Genomic DNA, 12,793 nt, shown 5'->3' on the forward strand with positions numbered 1-12,793 from the left:
TCCCCCCAAGACCATCCATCCTGAACTCATAGAAAAAACACACCCTTGGGCCTATTTTGATGGCTCAGCCCAAGAAGAGGGATGCAGGGGGGGGGGGCATTCTTTACCTCAGGGAAGGCCACTGGTTTAAGATCCAAATGAACCTAGGAAGAGGCACAAATAACTTTGCAGAACTATCCACGGCCAAACATCTCATACAATTTGCCCTTGAGAAACACTGCTCTCATCTCCAACTGTTCGGGGACTCTAAACTTGTCTGCAATTGGCTCAATAGAACATCTCACTACTCTACTTTTACTTTGAGACACATATTGGATGAGGCTCTCAGGCTTACGACATCTTTTGACAATTTTATCTGTCAACATATATACAGGGAGCACAACTCAGGGGCAGACTACTTATCAAAGGAGGCAGCGCGTAGGCAAGAAGAGGACTGGCTGATCCAGGAAGAGGTTAATGGAACTTTCCATCGATATTACCACAGACCGTTTATAGACCTACATGCACATCAGGATATATAAACTATCTATCACATTTACTTTTTGTCTATATACTTTCTATCATATCACGGTTCTAGACAGTAACTGCTTTTATTTATATATACAGTCCTTATGGTTTCTACGAGCTACTCAGAAAAGTTTTGATAGTCAAACAACATGTTCTATTTCAAAGACTTATATTTTTGTTAGTTCTTGAGAACTATGCGGCCTCCCTGCATGGATAATTCAGGCTATCTTTTGGTACATTCAGTTACCTGTTTGGATATAGTTTGTTTCTGAGTTTTGTCATGACCTCCCTACGTGGAGACTAATGCACAATGTTCATGTTTTTGTTGTTGTTCATGTTTTGGGAGGCTACCTGCCTCAATATGCATATGATCAGGCATCTCCAAAATGTAATTTCTTAATATTAATAGAAATTACGACTTTTTCCATGGAAGAAAAACAAGACAACAAAGGCATACAACAGAGTCACTCAGATTTATGAGCACCTTAAACACCCCCCAACCCTCCCCCTCCCTGAAAAAAAAGGAAAGAGAAGTTACAACTTTATTTGATTTATTTTAAATTTAAACAAATTCTAATTTAAATTTTGGAATAAAAGTTAATTTAACTTTTGTTTTGGTTTAGTTTATTTGGAAAATATTAAGTATCACGCAATAAACCAACCATTAATTCATTACATCATTGAATACCATATTATTCCTATCTAATAAATAAAATAGAAAAACAATAAGCCCATCATTAACTTAATACATAATACTTCATATTCACTAATGTATAGACTTGAATTTTCACTATTTATTATACCCCATGAGGTGTAGACCAATTAGTTTGCATGGGGTTTAGTCCCCATCAAGTCATTGGTTCAAATCTCATTGGGAGGGGTTGAGGATGGGAACTACCTTTCTAGGAATCAAACTATCCCAAGGGACATCGTCGCAAATCATTCTTCCATCCAACATTGGGGAATCCTAGTGATAGCATCCCACTAGTGGGCATATCATTCTTCCATCCAACATTGGGGAATCCTAGTGATAGCATCCCACTAGTGGGCATATCATTCTTCCATCCAACATTAGGACATGATGGAGATAACATCCATCCAACATTAGAGCATCACGGTGATAACACCCCACTAGTGGGTAGATCATTCTTCCATCCAACATTAGTGCATCCTAGCGATAGCATCCATCTAACATTAGGTATCCTAGTGATAGCATCCCACTAGTGGGAATATTGTTCTTTCATCTAAAATTGGGATATTATTTCATTGTATAAAGGGAGATCAGAAATAACATATTCTACCACGCTGCTACCAAGCCCATGGATGCAAGTCATCTGGCTAGAATTGGGCCACTTCTTTAGACCATTACAAATTATGAGATCCTGAGATACAGAGCTTGACTAGCTCTAACCCAAATAAATTCTCTCCGAGGTCTTCAAAGCTCCTTTTGTACCAGCTAACCAGAGTAAGGTCTTCGTCTAACAAAAGAGGATTAGGGTTGGAATGATTACTTAGAAGAATAGCTTGGTTGCTTGAATTTTGAGCATTAAAGTCACCCATTAAAAGGATATTACCTTCATTCCTTAGGTTAGAAATATCACTCTCTAAAACCTTGTAAGGACTATTTTTATCTAGGTTATTTTTCTTATAGAAGTTAGAATTGACGAGCAAGAAATAACAGATTGCTATGTAGGTATTTTTATCATTATTGCCAGTAATCTCTATCCAACTATATTGATTGTAAGGGTCGTTTTTATAAATCCTAGCATGGGGGGACATGTTCTTCTTAATGTAACAAGCTATACCCCCAATGCCTCTACGGGAGGATTGCTTGTTCCAGGTAGACCATAGTGAAAATCCATCTATGTTAGGGACCTTAGATTCTTCATCCTCCCAAGTTTCAACAAGCAATATAATATCAACATCATTCGAGATCCAACTTAACATGGGGCCTTTGTTCCATGGAAAGCCCCGATAATTCCAAGAAAGAATCTGGAGCATGTTGAATTTCTATTTATTACTATCTTTTTGGTTTCTATCTCGAATAATGACTTTTTTATTTTTTATTATTGCCCATTTTCCTTCCTTCCTAGCTTCTTTTACCTTTTGAACCTCCTTTCTTAATTATGCTTGATCTTCTAGAATGAGATCTTCATTTATAAATATTCCAGTTTCTTTTAGACTTGAGGTTTTACTAAGTATGTCATACTTATGGTCAGTAGAGCTCACATTTATTCAGATCAGCCTTCCTTTGTTCTCAATTAATTTCCTCAACTTTGTTGCTTCTGTGAGACACAATGTTTCAATTTGTAATCTATTATGTAATTCTAAATGGGCTATGTCTAAAGTATCCTCGTCTACCTCCTCTTTCAAACCGAAGATTATAAGGTTCAAGGCCCTTTTTTTACACTCATGGTTTAATTCCATCGATTTTTTCATTTCATCTTTAATTAGTTTGATATCTAATTTAGCTACCACACTATTTAGGGTGAGGCTGCTATTAACTTTTTCTTCTAGCTCTTTAATTATGTCCTTCATTTTAAGACTCTCTAAAGTATCATCATCTCCTTGCTGGGATGTTTGGTTCACATCTTTGTTTTTTTTCTATAACATGTAACCTAGTCTCCATTGCCTCCATTTTATTCTCCAATAGTTCTATTTTATTTTCTTTTTGTTTTTGAATCTTGCCTTGAAGAGATGTGAATCTATTTTCCATCATGGCTTCTAACTCTGTTTGTAGCTTGACGTCTCTTTCTTCTCTACGTTTCTCTAAAGACTCTATATACTCATAAAGGCTCTAGAGTAACTGTGCTAGGTCTACCTTTGGTAATCTTTGATAGCTGTGGTGAATTATTCATACTTGAAAATATATAAGCAAATATGTATTAAAGAAAGATAAATAATGTGTGCACCTGATAACAGCAACTGCAAGGAGAATATCCACTGCACGCAGAGAAAACCACCAAAGTTTGTATTTAGATGTGAAGTCTGTACAAATGTGAACCACCGAAGACATAAGAACCATCGCACCACAGGGATATGCTGAAGATCGAAGTTGCAACTGTATGGCCACAAGACAATTATAAATTTGCGAGGTCGCCAGAGATAAAAGAACCACTGCACCACAGAGAAAACCACCAGAGTTTGTATTTAAGGAACAGTGAAAAATCATTAAAAGATTCCCCACATGAAATTTTGGCCTTACGCCTCTTAGATCTGTTTGTTCTGGATAGACAAACGCTTTAGCTTTAGATTTGTCTATTCGTAGACACACGTTTTAGCTGGGTAGTAGGATGTTTGTCGTCGTTTTATAATACCATAATGCTAGATCTAGGCTTTGTGACCGCAAATTTGTGGATATCATTGTTTTGGATTTGGTTGGTTTGTGTTGGTTTTCCATTGGAATATATACCTGGAGCATTCCAGTAGGTCGGATCTACTATTTAAGAATGATATCGATGACCGCAAGGAGAATATCCATTGCACCATAGAGAAAACCACCGGAGTTTGTATTTAGATGCGAAGTGGCTCCTCAAGAGAATTCGATCCTGCGACCAAGAAATATGCTAGGAATTAATTCAACGCTGAAGGTTTTCACATTTCTTCTAGATCAAAATGGATAATCCATCTAAAGAATTTCACTCCAGCTGCAGAGAACGCCCAAGGAAATTCATATAAATGATGAGGATCCTTCAAAACTTATGGTGAGGAAAAGAAATGTCCAGAAACAAAGACAACCCTCAGGGAATATATCAATCTGCCCCAGAGATACCTCGATCCTGCTAGGAAAAAGAGAATGGCTCTTGAAATCTGCTTTTAATATGTTGTTTAAGAATGATATCAAAAACCACAAGGAGAATATCAACTGCAATGATACATGCATATAAGAAGATATCTACTCATTTACATATAAAAATATATAGTATTCATTTGCGTAGTGAATATGCACATGTTATTAACATTTAAATAGTTTTATTTGAAATTATTATGGTTATGGTTGAAGTTTTAGTTAGTATCAAAGTCTTTTTCTCTTTGGTTTTGATAAATATATTTATACATAAACAAATTTAAGACATAATATTCAAGAAGAAATACTAACCATCATAAGTAAACATTTCATCGAAAATACCATAGATCCTATCATTTAAATTTTGCACTGGATTTTATTCCTGTATTTAATATGTTTATATAGAAAAAAAAATGATAATTACATATAAAATCTACATGATAGATATAGTAATAATTTAAATATGGCTAGTGTACACCTTTATCATATGATATATTATTTAGTAAAATTTTGTAAATTAAATAAAAATTATCAGGATTTCTACCCCACAATTAGCATTTATGTCAAAGATATAATACTAATTTATGATATATGCCAATAGCACTTAAAATTTTTTTAGCATGGATATTCTAGTGTTAATAAACTAATTTTAGAACTGTCAGGCTAGGCAGTAACTCCACAAAACAAACAACTGATTCGTCTATTATTCCATAGGTAGGTCATTGTTATATACAATAGGAGTGATTGTTCAATTCATCTCCCGATGATTGTTCACATTCCTAATTTATTTATTTACACAAAATTCCCCCAATCATGAAGATTAGGTGTCAACATTCCCCCCCTTAATCTGAATGGATGTTGGTGAGTCCAAGCATCATTCTGAATCTTTCAAGCTTTTCCCTTCCAAGTGCTTTGGTGAAGATGTCTGCAATTTTCTCATTTGTGGAACAATGATGGAGATGGATTGTTTTGGCCTCAACATGATGTCAAATCAGATGATATTTAGTATTGATATGCTTTGTTCGATCATGGAACTTTGGGTTCTTGGCCAACTTTATTGCAGAGGTGTTTTCAATCATGAGTGGAGTTGATTGTACTTGTTTTCCCTGCAAATCTTCAAGAATTTTCCTGAGCCACACAATTTCTTTCGTTGCTTCATCTGCTGCCACGTATTCTGCTTCTGTTGTGGAATCTACTGGAACTGATTGTTTGCATGATCTCCAGGAGACAGCTCCTGATCCAAGACTCATAGCATATCCTAAAGTAGATACCCCAATTTCTTTGTCTCCATCGAAGTCTGAATCAGAGTATCCAATCAAGCTGAAGTCGTCCACCTGTGTATACTTGATTCCAAGGTCTTGAGTTCCCTTCAAGTACCTTAGAAATCTTTTTGCAGCAGACTAATGTCCCTCACAAGGCTTTTGCATAAGCCTGGAGAGGATTCCAACAGCAAATGAAATGTCTGGTTTGGTAGTAGTGAGGTAGATGATACTTCCTACAAGCTGTCTATACTTTGTTGCATCCTCAAATTCCTTTCCTTCAATAGATATGAACTTTAAGTTTTGTTCCATTGGAGTAGAAAGAGGATTGCACTCTATCATGCCAAATCTGTTTAACAAATCTCCAATGTATCTCTTTTGAGAAAGAAATATGGATTTTGGATGTTGGGTTACTTCAATGCAAGGATAGTAATGAACATAACCCAAATCAGTCATTTCAAAACTTTTCCCCAATTCCTTCTTTATGGATGCAATGTAGCTTTCATTGTTCCCTCTCATTAAAAGATCATCTACATATACCACAAGATATACAACTATTTTGCCAAATTTCTTGACAAATAAAGTTGCATCATCAAGATCAAAATGATTGAAGTTGAGTTTCAGAAGATGATCAATTAGTTTTTCATACCAGGCCCGCAGTGCTTGTTTGAGGCCATACAAGGACTTCACAAGTTTGCATACTTTATGTTCATATCCTTTCATAGAAAATCCTTCAGGATGGGACATAAAAACATTCTCTTTTAAATCTCCATTCAAGAAGGCAGTTTTTACAACCATTTGATGGACTTTCCAACCGTTCTGAGCTGCTAGTGCAAAGAGTGTCCGGATGGTGGCCCATTTTGCTGTGGGGGAAAAAGTTTCCTCATAATCGACCCCTTCCTTATGTGCAAAACCTTTTGCCACAAGCCTAGCTTTGTGCTTGTCAAGTGAGCCATCATCTTTGTACTTGTTCTTGTAGACCCACTTGTAGCCAATTGGTTTGGTTCCAAATGGAGGATCAACCAGCTTCCAAGTGCCATTCTTTATGAGGGCATCGTACTCCTTTTGCATCGCTTCTTTCCATACATCATGAGAAGCAGCTTCTTTGAAGGAAGTTGGTTCAAAATCTGTAGACAAGTTCAATTCACAATCATAAGAAACATCCATATGAACAGGTGAATTAGAGTCATCTACATCACCTCAATTTTGTTGGTGTGAATTTCTGGTTCCTGTTTTTCCAATTTCATCAGGATGAACACTTTCAAGTGTCTTTGTCAGCCACTTTGGGGGACCTTTCTGAGATGGTCCAGGCTGCTCTGTTGATTGAGTTGGGACTGAATCAAGATTGAGTCTCCCAATTCTATCAATTACATCACTTAAAGCATCATCCGTTGTTGGAGTTTCATTCGGGGGAGAGTGTTCTTCAGAAGAAGATTCCACATGTTGATCTAGTATAGGAATCCCCCCTTCAAGATGTGGAATCTGATTATCAAATTATTGAAATGATTTCGTTTTTGCGAATCTATCCAAGCGATCAAGTTGCCTCTCAACAACATTGTCAGATTTGGATGATTCAAGAAAAATTACATCTCCGGATACAACAAAATTTTTATTTACTTCATCATAGAGGTGATATGCTTTGGAGGTGTTTGTATACCCTAGGAAGATACACTTACGACTTCTAGCACCAAGTTTGTTTCTATGTACCTTTGGTATCAAAGCATAACAGGTGGAACCAAAGATCCTGAGATGTTTTACTGAAGGAACATGTCCATACCATAATTCATAAGGAGTCTTGTTTCTTATAGCATTAGATGGACATCTATTCTTTATATATGCAGCACATAGAACAACATCAGCCGAAAACATTATATTTACATTTTTGAAGAAAATCATGGATCGTACCATATTCAAGATTGTTCTATTCATTCTTTTAGCTACACCATTCTGTTGGGGATTATAAGACACAGTTGTTTGATGTTTGATCCCATGTTGGCGAAGATAGTTTTCAAATTCATTTGATGTATACTCTTTTCCATTATCAGTGTGAATAGACCCAATATGAGATTGTGCATCATTTTCAACCCATTTATAAAAATTCTTGAATGTTTGAAAGGCATCAGATTTGTTCTTCAATAAATAAACCCAACACATTCTGGTGTAATCATCAATAAATGTCATGATATATTTATTTCCATTTGTAGAAGGAATAGGCATTGGACCACATAAATCAGAATGAATGAGTTCAAGCTTCCTATGTGCTCTTGAATGTGAATCATGAAAATACTGTTTGCTATGCTTTCCTAGAATACAAGCATCGCATTGCTTATGTTTCCTAGGAATTGCAGGCAAACCAACAACACCATTTTTCTTCAATAAGCGGAGACTGTCATAGTTTAAATGTCCAAATCTAGCATGCCATAATAAACTTGATGGAAGTGTACCTTCTTCATGATGAGAAATATATGAGAAATGTTGTGCATGAGTAGAGGTTCCTTGCAGTTTGAGAAGCCTTTCTTCTTCCATTCCCCTCATGACAAGTGAGTGGTCAGAATCTTTTCTTACCTCAAGCTTGCCATCAAACATATGAATGGGGTGACCTTGCTGGTGGATGTGGACCAAGGACAACAAGTTTCTCTTGAGCTGTGGGAGATATAGAACATGATCCAGAAGAAAGTCTGGAAGACCAGGCAGTTTAAGCCTAATTGTGCCAAGCCCTGATGGCTTGATTTTTGACTGATATGCAAACTATACTGCTCCATCAACATTATCAGTGAAATCTTCAAAAAAATATTTTCTATGAGTCATGTGACAGGTTGCTCCTGAATCAAGCAACCAATCATTTTTCGAAGAAGCAAGTGAAGCATTAAACAAATCTTCATTTACTCCAATGTCACATTGTGCCTCAGTATAGTGAGCAGATTCAGGTGCTTTACCTTTGTCTATATCATCAGTTTTACCTTTCTGTTGGTTTCTTTTCTACTCAATTTTGTCCCATGGTAGCTTGCATGTAGAGGCATCATGTGATCCATTTCTTTTGCAGCGAATGCAATGTAAGTCTGCCTTTTCTCCTTGAGAATGTCTGCCCCCCATGCCTCTAAAATATCTTCCTCTTCCTCTTCGTCCACCTCTTCCTCTTGTAGAATCTTGAGCAGGATGCTTTTCTTTATGAGCAAGGCACACAGTCTCTTCAGAAGATTCAGGAGCTATCTTCTTTCCAAAGGCTTTCTCTCTTTCAACAAACTTTTTCACAAGAGAGTCAAAGGTTATAAGATTTCCATTTGCTTGTAAAGACTCAAGATAATTGGAGTAAGTAGGATAGAGCGCCTTGAGAAAAGCAATAAGAGGGATATCTAGCTCAACCTTAGTGGATTTGATATCATGCATTATAGACTTTACTTCAGATGCAAGAGCAAGAGGATCATTATTTTTCAGTTCAAGAGTGAAGAGTTTAATCATGATCTGAACAACTTCAAGTGCAGAATGTAAGTCATAGAGTTCTTTCAGCTTTTGTAAAGCTTCAAAGGTAGTTGAATATGATGAAATATGGTGACTCACCTCTTCATTTATAGATGTTTTGATTAATGCATAGGCTTTGTTGTTCTTGTTTTCCCAAATGACGAGCTCTTTGTCTGAGGTAGGCTGTACTGGGTCATTGTCTCCTTCTCCGACACACACTCCTTTCCACAATTCATTGAAGATGAGGGTGTGTTTTATCATCTGAGACCATTCAGGATATTTCTCCTTGCCAGTGAGAACTATTCCTACCATAGAGATGAGTGAATGCATTCTGTAAAAAAAACTTCTGCTGATAGAAAAAATACTTTTGCTAATATACAGTGAAATTGTACTCAAAAGGGAAAAAATATTTGAAATACTTTTATGCACTATGTTTCTTCAAATCCCTCCAATGTTTCTAAAAGCATCCTCATATAAAATGAAAACCATTCAATATATATGCTGGTCAATATATACCATTCAGTGTATATGCTGGACCATTCTACGCATAAACCCACAGCGCACATATAAACCCATAGCGCACAACGTTAATATCATATAAACCACATCGTTAATACACATTCAATAAACCGTTGATACTACAAATGCACATGTACAGGCATATGTATAAACCCATAGACTTCAGCGTGTACCCAACAAGCAAGTAATGCGGTCAACAGTAATGCGGTCAGGCATAATGAAATTTGAGGATAGCTAGCATAATTTCTCCCTTTTGACAGCTCAAATAAACTCACTCACCGAAGAATTTCTTTACTCCTGCGTACAATAATAATTTCGGTTTCCGCTAATCCCTTGATACTCTAGTAGAAAATTTTTCTTGGAACTTGGCCGCTGGTCAGTAAATAAATTGTCAATGTTCAGCTTGGGGAATAAGAGAGGTTCAATTACGGCTCTCCAAGAACATGCTCATCCCCTCGATCCGCTCAAAGAAGGCCCGACATCTCAGGTTCACATCTCCATTCGACCTCGGGTTCGCATCTCCATTCGACCTCGCATCTCCACCAGACCTCAAACGGAAACCAGGTTTGGGATTCATGGACTCCAAGCTCACAGCATCTCCACGATACCCTACATCTCCACTTGACCAGTGATAGAGTAACGTGACCAGGTCAGGCCAGGAGTGCATTACTACAGTTCTGTTTGTTCTAAGTTTTGGGCAACAACCATTTTGGATATAGTTGTTTGAACAGAGATGTAAAGATGTTGGCAGCGGGTCGGAAAAAGAATGAGCAAGCTCTAAAAAAATCACATGGGTCACCCCCAAACAGGCAAAGATTGCGCATTTACACTTCTCAGAACCTGGAGCAGATGCAGTACCATGAAGGACAACCCTAAAAAATTATGAAACATTTATGTCAGGACAGCCAGAGAGCGATCAATGTATTCAGAAGAATAGGCAGAGGAACGTTTCATCGTTCAGGTACCATGTCAGGCGTAGGCTTGGGTGGAAACTCAGAATGAATCCATGCATATAACGCATAGCAAAATGGAACTCACACACAACGAATATATTAAACAATGACTGAGATTTCGTAGGGTTATGACAGACATGTCAGCCTGTAGAACATGGGTAGAATATGAGAAGAATATGCAGGAGGGAGTTACAAAGAACAAGAGCTAAAAAGGAGCTGGTTCTGATACCATGTCAGGCCAAGCAGTAACTCCACAAAACAAACAACTGATTCGTCTATTATTCCATAGGTAGGTCATTGTTATATACAATACGAGTGATTGTTCAGTTCATCTACCGATGACTTTTCACATTCCTAATTTATTTATTTACACAAAATCCCCCCAATCATGAAGATTAGGTGTCAACAAGAACTTTGGAAATTTTGGAGGGGAACCCTAAACATAACTGCTAAGATATTACTTTTGACATGGCTCGGCGAAAACCTATGAGGTATTACTTCCGAGATAGCTCAGTGGATACCTCTGAGATATTACTTCCAAAATGATTCGATGGGCCAATGGAAACCTCCAAGAAGGTTATATTCAGGATGTCATGGAAGGAGTGGGCCCGAGTGCGTGTTGTTTGATCCGGATCTTGGGGGGAGGCCCCCAAGATTTAAAAAATAGAAATGCTAGAAGCAAAAAGGGGAACACACATTAAACAAAACCACAAAGAAACTTTATTTTATTAAAAACAAAGAATAACCGTGAAAGCTACATTGTGGTGGAAAAATTGTCATTTCACAGTATGACTTCTTACTTATAACCTTTTTAGTTACAATAGAACGGGTAAATTCCATGGGTGGGTAAATAGCATGGGTGAATGAATGCCATGGGTAGATGTCACTTACAATACCATAGGTGGATTAATATGATGGGTGTACTAATAACATGTGTGTATGAATACCATGGGTGGATGCCACTTACAACACCATGCGTAAATTCCATGTATGTATGAATACCATGGGTGGATTCCATTTACAATACCATGCGTAAATTCCATGTATGGATGAATACCATGGGTGAATGAATAATATGGATATATGCCATTTACAGTATCATGGGTGGATAAATACAATGGGTGAATGAATACCATGGGTGGATGCCACTTTCCATTCATATCATTCCTCCCCCCTTAAGAAGCAATGGTACCAATTGCAGGAAGTTCCCTCCTGAGAAGCCTTTTTTGAATATGAAGAGCCACTGAAGAGAAGGGGTTTGTGTGGTTAACTCATAACCGTGATGAATGAAAATTTGATGATAGAGATACCCTATAATGCTTGTGACCAACTGTGATACTGACCATGTGTGACCTAGCAAATGGACTTTGATGAAACGTAGGTTTTTGGATGACCCATAGCCATGACAAAAAAATATCTGATTATAGAGATACCCTATAATTCTTGTGACCAATTGTGATAATAGTAGTGTGCAGCCTAGCAAATGGAATTCGTTGACAAGGGTTTTGTGCAGTTGACCCATAACCTTGGGTTTGTGGGTGACCCATAACCATGATTCTTGTCAGTCTGCATGGTAAAAGCATGGTGGCTTGTCTAGTATATTCTCCTATCCAATGAGATGTTGTAAAGGCTATTTCACATTATAGACCTCTTGTTGCAACTTTGCTGATAAGTTCTACTACAAGTGATGAAATCAAATTTCGTCAAAGACCCATTTGAGGTGTTGAAGAGATATTTCTAGTGATATAAAAAAATTAAACGTTATGATCTTTGGAGTGAGAAAACTATTCCATAAATTCATGGCACGTGCGTTTGTGCAACGTTATAGACATGTGTAACTTCAATTCTCATATCTCTCGAACCGGGATACAAGATCAAATTTCGTAAAAATCCCATTTGAGCTAATAGAAAAAAATATCACTTGCATGAAATTTTCTAAATATTGCTACAAAAAATTGAAATTTAAATACGCTTCAAACCCTCATTCCCATGGATTCATAACCCGAATTTGATACCATTGATCCAGATCTTGGGGGAAGACACCCAAGATCTAAAAAATTGAAATGGAAGAAGAAAAGGGGGGAAAACAAAGTTAAAAAACCACAAAGAAACTTTTTTTTTTTAATTAAAAGAGAGAATAACAATAAAAACTACATTGTGGTGGACAATTTGTCCTTTTACAAAATGTGACTTGTTACTTATATCCATTTTTAGTTACAATACCATAGGTAAATTCCATGGGTGAATGAATAACATGTGTATATTTCACTTACAATACCATGGGTGATTACCATTTGTGGATAAATACC

This window comes from Pinus tabuliformis, chromosome 3_2 (genome assembly GCF_031772625.1).
Source record: "Pinus tabuliformis cultivar Carrire ecotype Pingquan chromosome 3_2, CPIR1, whole genome shotgun sequence".
In the NCBI taxonomy this organism is placed as follows: domain Eukaryota; kingdom Viridiplantae; phylum Streptophyta; class Pinopsida; order Pinales; family Pinaceae; genus Pinus; species Pinus tabuliformis.